Source organism: Centrocercus urophasianus, unplaced genomic scaffold (genome assembly GCF_019232065.1).
Source record: "Centrocercus urophasianus isolate 14NV4802_14NV808 unplaced genomic scaffold, USGS_Curo_1.0 seq_5, whole genome shotgun sequence".
Lineage (NCBI taxonomy): Eukaryota > Metazoa > Chordata > Aves > Galliformes > Phasianidae > Centrocercus > Centrocercus urophasianus.
The window spans coordinates 4,943,885-4,954,881 of NW_024885088.1; positions in this window are offsets into that span (position 1 = coordinate 4,943,885).

Below are 10,997 nucleotides of genomic sequence, written 5' to 3' on the forward strand. Positions count from 1 at the left end.
TTCTATCACATTCATATCTTCTCAAAACACCGATAAAAACCTAGTTCCCCCTTTAATCCTAATTAATGGAACTCAGGTATTTGAAAGCATTTCGTTCTGCTTAGTGACAGTACTCATATATAACAGGATTTTTCCAATGACTTCTACATTGGGAGTTGCTAACTCAGTCCTGAAGGCCCATCATGAAACTTGTTATTACACAGTGCCTTTTAGAGGTAAAAGGGGTTCTTTGACAATGAGACTTTTACCTGGATTTCCCAAGAAAAACAGTGTCCAAGGAGAGAGGTTGGGCTGCTGGAAGGAACTGCAGATGGCACTACCCATCCCACCTGTCCAATTCAATGGCAGGGACATATATCTATTTGAATTCCAGTTTTTGTTCTTTTCAAGAAACTTTTGTATGTTGAAAAGTCTTTATTGTAAGACCGTATTAAAGATGATAGTTGCTATACATCAGCTCAACACAATTTCATTACAGTTCATTTATTCATGAGTCCCAGATTTGATTTCATCACTTCTCATATAATCACAGTTGATTAGAATTTCAGTACCGTTGAGTGTTGTTATGATTGAAAGGTTGCATTTATATTACAAATGCTTCATGGAGGGTTGCAATTTCAAAAAAAAAAAAAAAAAAAGCACACACAAGAACTTATGATGAATGCAGCTATGTGGCATCTTTTTAAAAATATTGTTTGAATCCTTTCATTAAAGAAATCATATGATGAGGAACTGAACTAAATTGGGTCAACAAAGAGATGCACACATTTTTCTCTATTCTGTTATGAAGATGAGACCAGACTCAGTGCTTCATATTACTACTCATTTCATAGAATCACAGAATGGGTTGGGTTCGAAGGGACCTTTAAGATCATCTAGTTCCAACTGCCCTGCTATAGGCAGGGACACCTCCCACTAGGCCAGGTTGCTCAAAGCCCCATCCAGCCTGGCCTTGAGTGCTTCCAGGGAGGGAGCATCCACAACCTCACTGGGCAACCTGTTCCAGGGTGTGACCACCCTCACGATAAAGAATTTCTTCCTAATATCTAGTCTAAATCCACCCTTTTCCAGTTTAAAACCATTTTTCCTTGTCCCGTCACTACATGCCCTTATAAACTCTCTTCCTCATTTGTGCCTTTTAGCCTTTAGAATGGCTACAGTTCTAGGTAGTTACATATGATACTCATCAACTTTCACCAAGGCAGATAACAAACAAGATAAGTCAGAGCAACCACTGAAGCTCCCTTGCATCAGTGGGAAATCTGTTCACAGAAAACTCTCTGCAATGCAAAAATCCCTTCACACAGTTGGCTACTGCTGCATTTGCCATACAGTTCACATCACAAGCTGCAATATTTCTCCCTTGTCTTTTTGCCTTTCAGTGGCCATAAAAGTAATGCAACATATATTTGAAATATAACTGACTCAGATATCACAATTGAATTTTGTTGCATACTTCTTTCAGATTCCATTGCATGGGAAATCTCAAGGAAAAACCCCTTGGAAAATATAATCCATTGTATTTGCACAACTGTGAGGATAGAAGTCACATTTTAGGTATCAAGTTCTTAGGACATTTTTCAGAGTTTTTAAAGAAAAAGTCATAGGTAAATACTATATTGTTCTGGAGAAAGAAGTAACATTTTGGCTGAGACATCTGAACAGATTTTGCATTTCATTAATTGGAAGAAATGATAATTTCTTTTTTTCTTCAGTAAAGGTACTAATTTTTCTTCTCTACCCACAGAAATGCATTAATAGGCTAATTCATTTTCTCTGAAAAATGGTTTTATAATAATTTCTTCTCATTCTAGGGCACTTAGTTTTCCAGAAGACACTGTCATAAAAAAAAAAAAAAAAAGCTAAGAAAATACAAAATATAGGTCTTCTTTCTTTCCCTCCTCCGTCCTCCCTTCTTCCCTTCATTCCTTCCTTTCTCCATCCCTCTCTCCCTCCCCTCCTTCTACTTTACAAAATGTTTGGTATGGTAATCTTGTCTTACTCTGCTTCTGTAAATGACCATCTCATTATAAAGGCTCTACACTTAGGAATTGAGGAATATATAAAATGGCAAAATTCATGACGAACTATCTGGGATAGCACTGGTATTTCTACACATTTAAATTAGTTTGGCAATTACTTTGGGAAGAGCTCAGCTGAGATAATCATCCAATGTATTCTAGTTGTGTGCCAATTATTTCACAGATATCTGCCAGCTCTTTTTACCCTATACTGCAAATGAACAAATCTTGCTTACCGGATGCAATTACTATCACTATCAACTTCAGCTGGACTACACCAGGAATACAAATAGGATTTGGCCTGTATCACTAATAGCCATAGTTGACAAACAATTAGCTCTCAATTGTCTCTTTCTCAATTTTGAAAGCTACAAGTAAGATGACTGCAAAATCATCCTCCCTCCTGCTCCTTTACTCAGGATGTTTCAGTACTGTTGTTTACTGTAAGGCATCCTCACAGCGGTGTAACTCAGTGAGAGATGTGTGAATAGACTTTTGTCTGTTCAAAGGTTGCAGCTGTATTGTTGCCAAATGAATTCAATAATTTACCCTGGTGTTTAAATGGGAAGCTATATGCCATTTCCCACCTGCTGGAGTAAGCTGGCTGGAAACATTCACAGCACATATGACAAACAAACACCGCAGGAGAGCGAAAAGTTTGACTTCCAGGTTCACCCAGACGATAACAAGACCTGTCTGCTACTTGGGAACTGGGGACAGAGATCCACAGGCTGCAAAATAATTTGACAAGAGCAAAAGGACCATCTCAGTAATTGCTGCCGACACTAGTCCAAACTGCTGCTCGGGATGCTTGTGCTAAAAAGGTTGTCCCTTGTCTCACCGAGATTGATTTGAAGGCAGTTCTCCAAGAACCTTGGCACGCTCTTTCATCAGCCAACTTGTCAACTAGGTGATGAGAAAGCTGTAATGCTGTTGCTGCTTATCTCAGTGAAAAACAGAGCTGAGCGCTCAGCATGCTGATGACACTGCAGCCTCATCACGCAGCCCTGGCTTACTCTAATGACCTACCTGGTGAGGAGAGCTGAGGCACAGCTGGGCTGGGGAAGGCTAGAGGGAGTCCTCATCATACACTGCAACTTATTATTGCAAATAATAGTGGCACTCTCCCTCCATCCTGATTACTGACAGCAAGTAATTTCCTGAAATACATTTAAAAGAAACAAAAGGGATGCTGTTGAAATGAAAAATGCCTAATGCTTGAGATCTGTCAGAAGAAAAGCTGAGAAATCTTTCCACCAATTGTACTGTTTGCACAAGACAGTTACTTTTACTTGGTCCCTCAGTAATCCAGCTGCAGCTAATAGCAGTTCAGAGTTTTTGTCTAGAAACAGCATTTGGCTTGTGTTGCTTTAAAGGGAATAACGTCCTTGTTTAAAGAAAATGCAAATCATTCATTTACATTTTAAAAATGTGACTGGTGTTTCTTAAACATTTACTTTTCCTTTGCAACATTTTTTCACAATTTTTTCTCACAATTTTAAATCAAAAATATAAATTCAAAATTAACTGACAAAATGTTCTGTAGCGATAGTTATTGTGAATAGATACAAGAAAAAGCTTCTGAAATATGTACACAATGCCTGTGATATAATAATCTATTTGGGAACAATGTTAGTATTACAAATTGTATGATATGTCCATTCAGAATCAAAAAGTTGCCAAATGCAGAAGGCAACAGCAGAAATTATCTACAATATTCAGCAGTGCCTCTACTCATATGGAATTCAAATGCCTCTAATGGACAACATTTTCCAACGCACATTTGGCTTATTCACACAGAGACGAGGTTGAATTCTCCCTGCAGCAATCCTGGGCTGTTTCTGGCAGTCACAAATGCCTGTGCTAAACAATGGAGCAGTTGCCATGAAGCATGAGGCCTAGCCCGGCACTAGCAATCCGCTCCCAAGTGCATGTTCTGAGGGATGTCACACACTGCTCAGGAGAAATTACTTGGAGCCTGGGCCAGGCTCAGAGCACATCCCACAGCATCTAATTGCCTGCTCTTGTTATACACTTGGGCTAGTGTCCATGACAGTGTACAGAGGCTGGAAAACAGCCTGCAGAGGGTGTATTCAAGTACACCTTCCTAACATGATGACTGTTGGACAGAGGGAAAACAGGATATGTCCATTTTAGAATTCTCCATACTGCATGCAACATCCCCATTCAAGGAATGGGATGTAGCATTTTGGCATGGACTGCCAGAAATCTGATAACAAAAGAACATGAGCTGCTCCATGTAGGTGATTGGCTTTGCTCCACAAGCTTCCCAATTTGCTTCCCATTGCATTTTAATACTTCTGCACTGAATAGATAGATACAAAGGTTTCTGTCATCTGACACAATGGGAGCAGAACCACAGGGCAATGAAATTAATATACTCTGTGAGTAGAGCATGTCTGGAGGCACAGGTAAGTGTTTAAGTTCTACTTGGCTGAGTTAAGATTTCATCATCATTTACAAAAGGATAGAGCTTAAATATTTGTAATTCTACCATTCCCCTGAAGCCATGCTTTGTGAATGGGTCTCACTCATGATACAGGAACTCAATACACTTGTTCTTCCAGGCAGCTACTCCTGGATGAGCGCAGGGCTGAGCAAGGACACCTGTGGGATCTTGCAAAGTTTCAGGCTCCTGCCAGCAATGTATGCCCCTGGTGAGCAGTGTGCTGCTCAGCCAGGCACGAATGCCACTGCTTGTAGGTTTCCTCTGTCCTTACTCACAGGGAAACTGTGGAAAACTCATGTTTTCCAGTCTAGCACTCTGAGTTACTCAGGCACGTGAAGGCACTTGCCTTTGGCACTTCAGCCTCAGCTTCATCACAAGACTTTTCACAAACTTGAACCTTTCTTATTTGCTGTTCTGAAGAGACTTTGTGTTGCTGCCTCTCAGAGGTTCACCTTACAAAGAGACACAAAAAAAACGTACTTTCAAAGTTACTTTAGGGTTGGGAAAGGCTATGTAAAAGACTAAGGAAAAGCACTTTCTGAATATGTAAAGTAACTTTCCCTATAACACCATTCAGGCATTAAAGAATAATCGCTTTTAGATAAATTAACAAATTGCAGTACATTCTGGATATTTTTCTTTGCTTTTTTTTATCTCTTGGTTTTAAAGATTTGATATTCTCAAGTATCTTCCATCAGTATAAAATCTTCAAATCTTACAAGGAAAAGTTTGGGACTTTGCGTACTGTAAAAGAGCTTTTGCAACACTAACAGTTTTGACTATATTCTAGTCAAAACACTTTCAGTAATTTTATAAATACTGTGAGGAAGACAAATTCTTTATACATATATGTATATATACTTTATACAATACGTACTAAACTACAGTCTTCACTCAAAGGAAAGGATTTTACACTACAGTTTGAATAGTGGTAAGTGAAATAGGAGCAAAGTTGGAAAACTGTATGAACTAAAGTTGTTCTTTCTTTCAGCCACAGCCAAGCACTGACAAATACTTCCATATAATTTCTGTTTTTTCAGTAGCACCACTACATCACATAGTCTCTTTATGGTTGCTGTATTTCTAGTGAGAAGACCCAAGCTCTATTTTGCTGTTTCTTCTCTTTTTTTTTCTTGATGTTCTTTTTCCCTTTTCTTTTTCCTTTTTCTTTTTCTTTTCATTATCTATTTCCTTATTCTTTCCTTTGTCATTTTACATTCTGTAAGTGCTGAATGGAAGAAGAGAAGCTATAGAGTCTGGAGGAATGACCCCAGTTTTAGCATTGGGTTTTGTTTTGTGAGTCATTGTAGCTAAATTAATTTCTAAAATATAAGAATCTGAATTATTAATTCCAGATACATATTTTTTTACAGCATAATACTTTTTTCAGACTCCAAGTCAATAAACTTTTTTGCACTAAAAGTGCAAAAAAAACCTGAGTGGAAATATTCTCCATTGCAAAGTTTTATTGCTGTCTTCATTTTTCAAGATCTTCCCTAGTATTCTGAGGAGTGCTTCCTAACAGCAAAGCAGAACACTAAATGGTCAACAAGAGTATAGTCCAGTTGTAGAGAACAGCAATGCTTCCACTGCCACATTATTTCTCCTTTTCAGCAGGAAGATGAGGTCAGTCCTGAAGAATTTTTTCTGATGTTGAATTTTCAGAAACAACCTACATTTTAAATAGGGTTTTGAAATTTTTCAAGTTTTGTTTTAATGCAAATCCTTGTCTTTCCTTCTCTTCTGTAAATATTGCTGCAGGAACAAAATGTTGTAGGCCATGACATTGTGCAACATGACTGCTCAATAAACAAACAAACAAATAAATAAACAAACAAAAATCTAGGCAGTCCCTGTTGGTTTTTTTCAGTAGTTTATCTATTTATACAGGAAAGAGCATCATTTTCAGTCATCTGTTTTCTGATAACTGAAAGCTTGGAAGTTTGTTTTACTCTTTTAAATCTACTCATTAAGATATAGAGAGTTTGCTCTCCAGAGACATCTGTTCAGCTATTGAGTGAATTATTTATAACCCATTTAAAGGCTGTATTGCTGTAAAATAGTTTAGCCTCTGTATCAAAGTCAATAAAAAACAGACTATATTTTCCAAAGGGAATTCCATAACGTACAGATTTCCTTTCTATTCTATTTTTTTTTTTTTTCTTCATGATAATTCTTTTAGCAGGATAATGTCTGTCTCTAAAAAATCTTTTCCCGAATTAAGTACACAAGTCCAAAGAAGGGCCACAAGACTTGTGAAGGGCTTGGAGAATATGCCCTACAAGGAGCAGCTAAAGGAACTGGGGCTGTTTTGTCTGGGAAAGAGGAAGCTGAGGGGAAATCTTATTGCTCTCTTCCAGTATCTGACAGGTGCTTACAGCAAGAGCGGGGTTGGACTCTTCTCACTGGTGACAGGTGACAGGATGAGGGGAAATGGCCTCAAGTTGCGCCAGAGTAAGTTTGGGTTGGATATCAGGAAAGGGTTGTTAAGCACAGGAATAGGCTCCCCGGGGAGGAGGTTGAGGCATCATCCCTGAATGTGTCTAAAAACCATTTGGATGTGGTTCCATGATTTTGTTTTGTTAGGGAAAAAAAAACTGAAGCTGTATTGACAAAAACAAAACAAAGCAGAACAAACAAAAAAACATCACAAATGCCGACCAAAGCAGAAATTTTTTATACACAGCATTTCTCAACTCTGGACAAGCATGTTTCACCAAGAGTTATAAACTACTTAAGTTTACTTCAAATGACACATCTGCCATAACAAAGAATATTTCATATTTTCATGGCAATGTTTTTTAAAACCATTACTTAACTTCTGTGATGTTTATTCGGGATGATGATTATATATGTTATTATTATTATTGTGCTCATGGAAGACAAATAAACATACCCAAAGTGTTTTATGGGAAAAATATGTTTCCACTCTTACAACTTTATCCACTTAACTCATCAGATTACTTATGTAAATAATCACAACAAATTTACAAATTTACACTTATTAGAAATGTTCGTTTTTCTAAAGGTAGCCATGATTTTTTGTAGGCTGAAAGCCAAGATCTATGTAATGGAGCAGGCATCAAAACTGTATTGAATTTATTCCAAGAATTTGGGAAGTTTGCTGTTCTTGATGTGCTTAGAAGCTCCAGTAAGCTGATAAGATTCTAGGTTTATTTCATTTATAGGTAACTTTTTAAAATCCACAGATATGTGTACGCACAAACACACCAAAATTCTTCAATAATTTTTACCAATATACTAAAAACAACAAAAACAAAAAAGACCTAAGTAAAGCAATCTCTTCTTGTTAAAAACAAATAACTTATTTCTAGCAAGTGCTTCCACTAACTATACCATTGGCATAGGCAAGAACATGCCTCACCACTCACCCTCTGAGTAAAGAATTTCTTCCTAACTTCTAGCCTAAATTTCCCCTTTCAATTTAAAGCAATCCCCCCTTGTCCTATTGTTGTAGTTTAAGTAGGTGGCAGCATCACACAGTAATTCACTCCCTCCCTTTCCAGTGGGATGGTGGAGAGAATTGGGGAAGAAAAAGTAGAATTCATAGGCTGAGATTAAACTATTTACTAAGATAGAGAAAAGGAAAAGGAATATATATATATTTATACATACATATACATATTTATACATATATATATATATATGAATGTATATAAAAAGCAATGCATAAGCAATTGCTCACCATCCCCTGACCAATGCCCAGCTCACCACTTGAGCAGTGAAAAAAAGTGACTGAACTCCCATTCTCATCAAAACTCCTTCTGTTTTATGTCATATGGTACAGAATATCCCTTTGGACAGTTTAAAACAGCTGTCCTAATTCTGTTTTCTCCCTGCTTCTTGGATCCTTTGCTGAGAATGGCATTGGCTCAGTACAACACTACTTAGCAACTATAAGCATCAGTGTGTTATCAACATTGTTTTTCTCCTAAAATCAAAAACATAGCATCATACCAGACACTCTGATGAAAATAATTCCATCCCAGCTGAAACCAAGAAATCTATCATAATGAAACCATGTAAAAAGTCAGTATCTCTCCTGTTTATAAGTATACCCTAGTACTGGAAGGGTGTCATGAGTTCTCCCTAGTTCCTTTTCTTCTCCAAAATGAACAAACCCAACTCTGTCAACCTCTCTTCATAAGTGGGGTGCTCTGGCTCTCTGATGATTGTTGTGGCCTCCCCTGGACCTGCTTCAACAGTTCCACATCTTTCTTGTGCTGGAGACACTGAAATGCAATAGTTCAGATGCTGCCTCATGAGGGTAGAGTAGGGGGGGACAACCATCCCCCTCACCCCGCTGGACACAGAGCTGCAAGTGTATACTGCTGGCTCATATAAAGCTTTTCACCCATCAGAACCCATAAGGCCTTCTTTGCAGCGTTGCCCTCAATGGGTTCTTCTCTTTTTATTATATTAACTGCACAACTAAGCTTAATGTAATCAGCAAATTTGCTGAGGGTGCACTCCACCCCAGTTCATAGGTCATTGACAAAGATGTTGAAGAGCACCAATTCCAAGACAGACCCCTAGGGGATGCCACTCAAGACCAGCCACCACATGGACATAAATCCTTTGATCATAACTATCTGATTATGACTTTCTAACCAATTATTTATCTATCAAATAGCCCAGCCTTCAAATCCATATCTCTCTAATTTGGAAATGAGATGTGGCATGGGGCCACATCAAAGGCATTGCACAAGTCCATGCAGACAGCATAATTTGCCCTGCCTTTGACTACTGATGTTGTCTGTAATAGAAAGCCACAAGACTGATCAGAAATCACATACTCAATGAAGCTGTGCTGGCTATTTTATATCACTCCCTCATCTGATAGAAGCATTAAGGTTGGAAAAGACCACTAAGATCATGTAGTCCAAACATCAACCCATCACCACCATGTCCACTAAACCATGACCCTAAGTTCCACATCTACATTTTTCTTGAACACTTTCAGTGACAGTCCAGGATTTCCCCGGGCTGCCCATTTTATTATCACTGTTTCTGAGAAGAAATTTTTCCTAACACCCAACCTGAACTTCTCCTGGTGCAATATAAGGCCATTACTTTTCATCCTGTCACTAGTTACCCAGGAGAAGATGCTGACCTCCACCTTGCCTCAACCTTCTTTCTTACAGTTGTAGAGAGGGATAAGGCCTCTCCTAAACCACCTCTTTTCCAGATTAAACAGTACCAGTTCCCTCATTTGCTCCTCATAGGACACTTGTTTTCCAGGCCTCTCACCAGCATCGTTGCCCTTCTCTGTATGTGCTCCAGAGCCTGAATGTAAGAAACTTTACAGTCAGAAGCCCAAAACTTAACACAGAGCTCAAGGCATGGCCTCACCAGAGCTTGAGGGAAAAGCCACCTCCCAAGTCCTACTGGCTACTGTTTCTGAGACAGAGCAAGATGCTGCTGGCCTTCTTGGCAACCCAGGCACACTGCTAGCTCCTGTTCAGCTGGCTGTTAAATATCCTCTGCACAGCTTTCCAGCAACTTTGCTCCAAGCCTGCAGAATTGCATGGACTCGTTGTGACCAAAGAGCAGGACCCAGCACATGTTCTTGCTGAACTTCATTCCATTGGCCTCTGCCCATTGATCCAGACTATCCAGATTCCTCTGGCAGGACTTTTTACTATGAGGCAGTTCAACACTCAGATGTGACTTAACATAGCTTCCAGAAGGATCTGTTCCACGATCCTTTTTGGCACAGACATGAGGATCTATGGATTTATTTGGTTTGCTGGAGCTGAACAAAACCAAAATAGTTCTAAGGTAACAACAAATACTTACAATAAAATAAACTTTTTTTTTTTTTTTTAATTAAAAACAGAGTTATTTTTAAAATCAGTGCGATTCCAAACTGTGACAATGTTTTTATCATTCTCAGTATTACATCAAATTCCATCTTTGGCAAACCATAATAGGAATCTGTATATTTCTAAAACTTAATTACTTCTTCCACTGATTTTACCAGTATGTTTGGACTCAGACAGCACAAATTTCACTTCATTACTGAGATTTTTCACGTTAGCACCCCATCAAAAGGATGTTACTTAAGTTACATTAAAGTTCACTATTAACATTTGCTGTGCACCTTCCTGTATCTGAGAGAAAGAAATACATAAGCAAAGAGGTCAGGATAGAAAATGACAGCAAAAGGGACAAAGAAAGGGCAAGAAGAGTACAGGAGTGACTGCACATTCTTGCCTGGCTTAACGAGTAAAAGGAAGGTGAGCTGGATTGCCACAGTGATCACATACTCTGGTATTCCCCTTTTTACCTACTGCTGAAAACACTCCTGCCTCTCAAATTCACTCACCATACAGCCAAGATTCACAGCCTTTCCTCTGGAGAAAGATGGTTCTTTCTTTTTCTTTTTCTTTTTCTTTTTCTTTTTCTTTTTCTTTTTCTTTTTCTTTTTCTTTTTCTTTTTCTTTTTCTTTTTCTTTTTCTTTTTCTTTTTCTTTCTTTTTCCT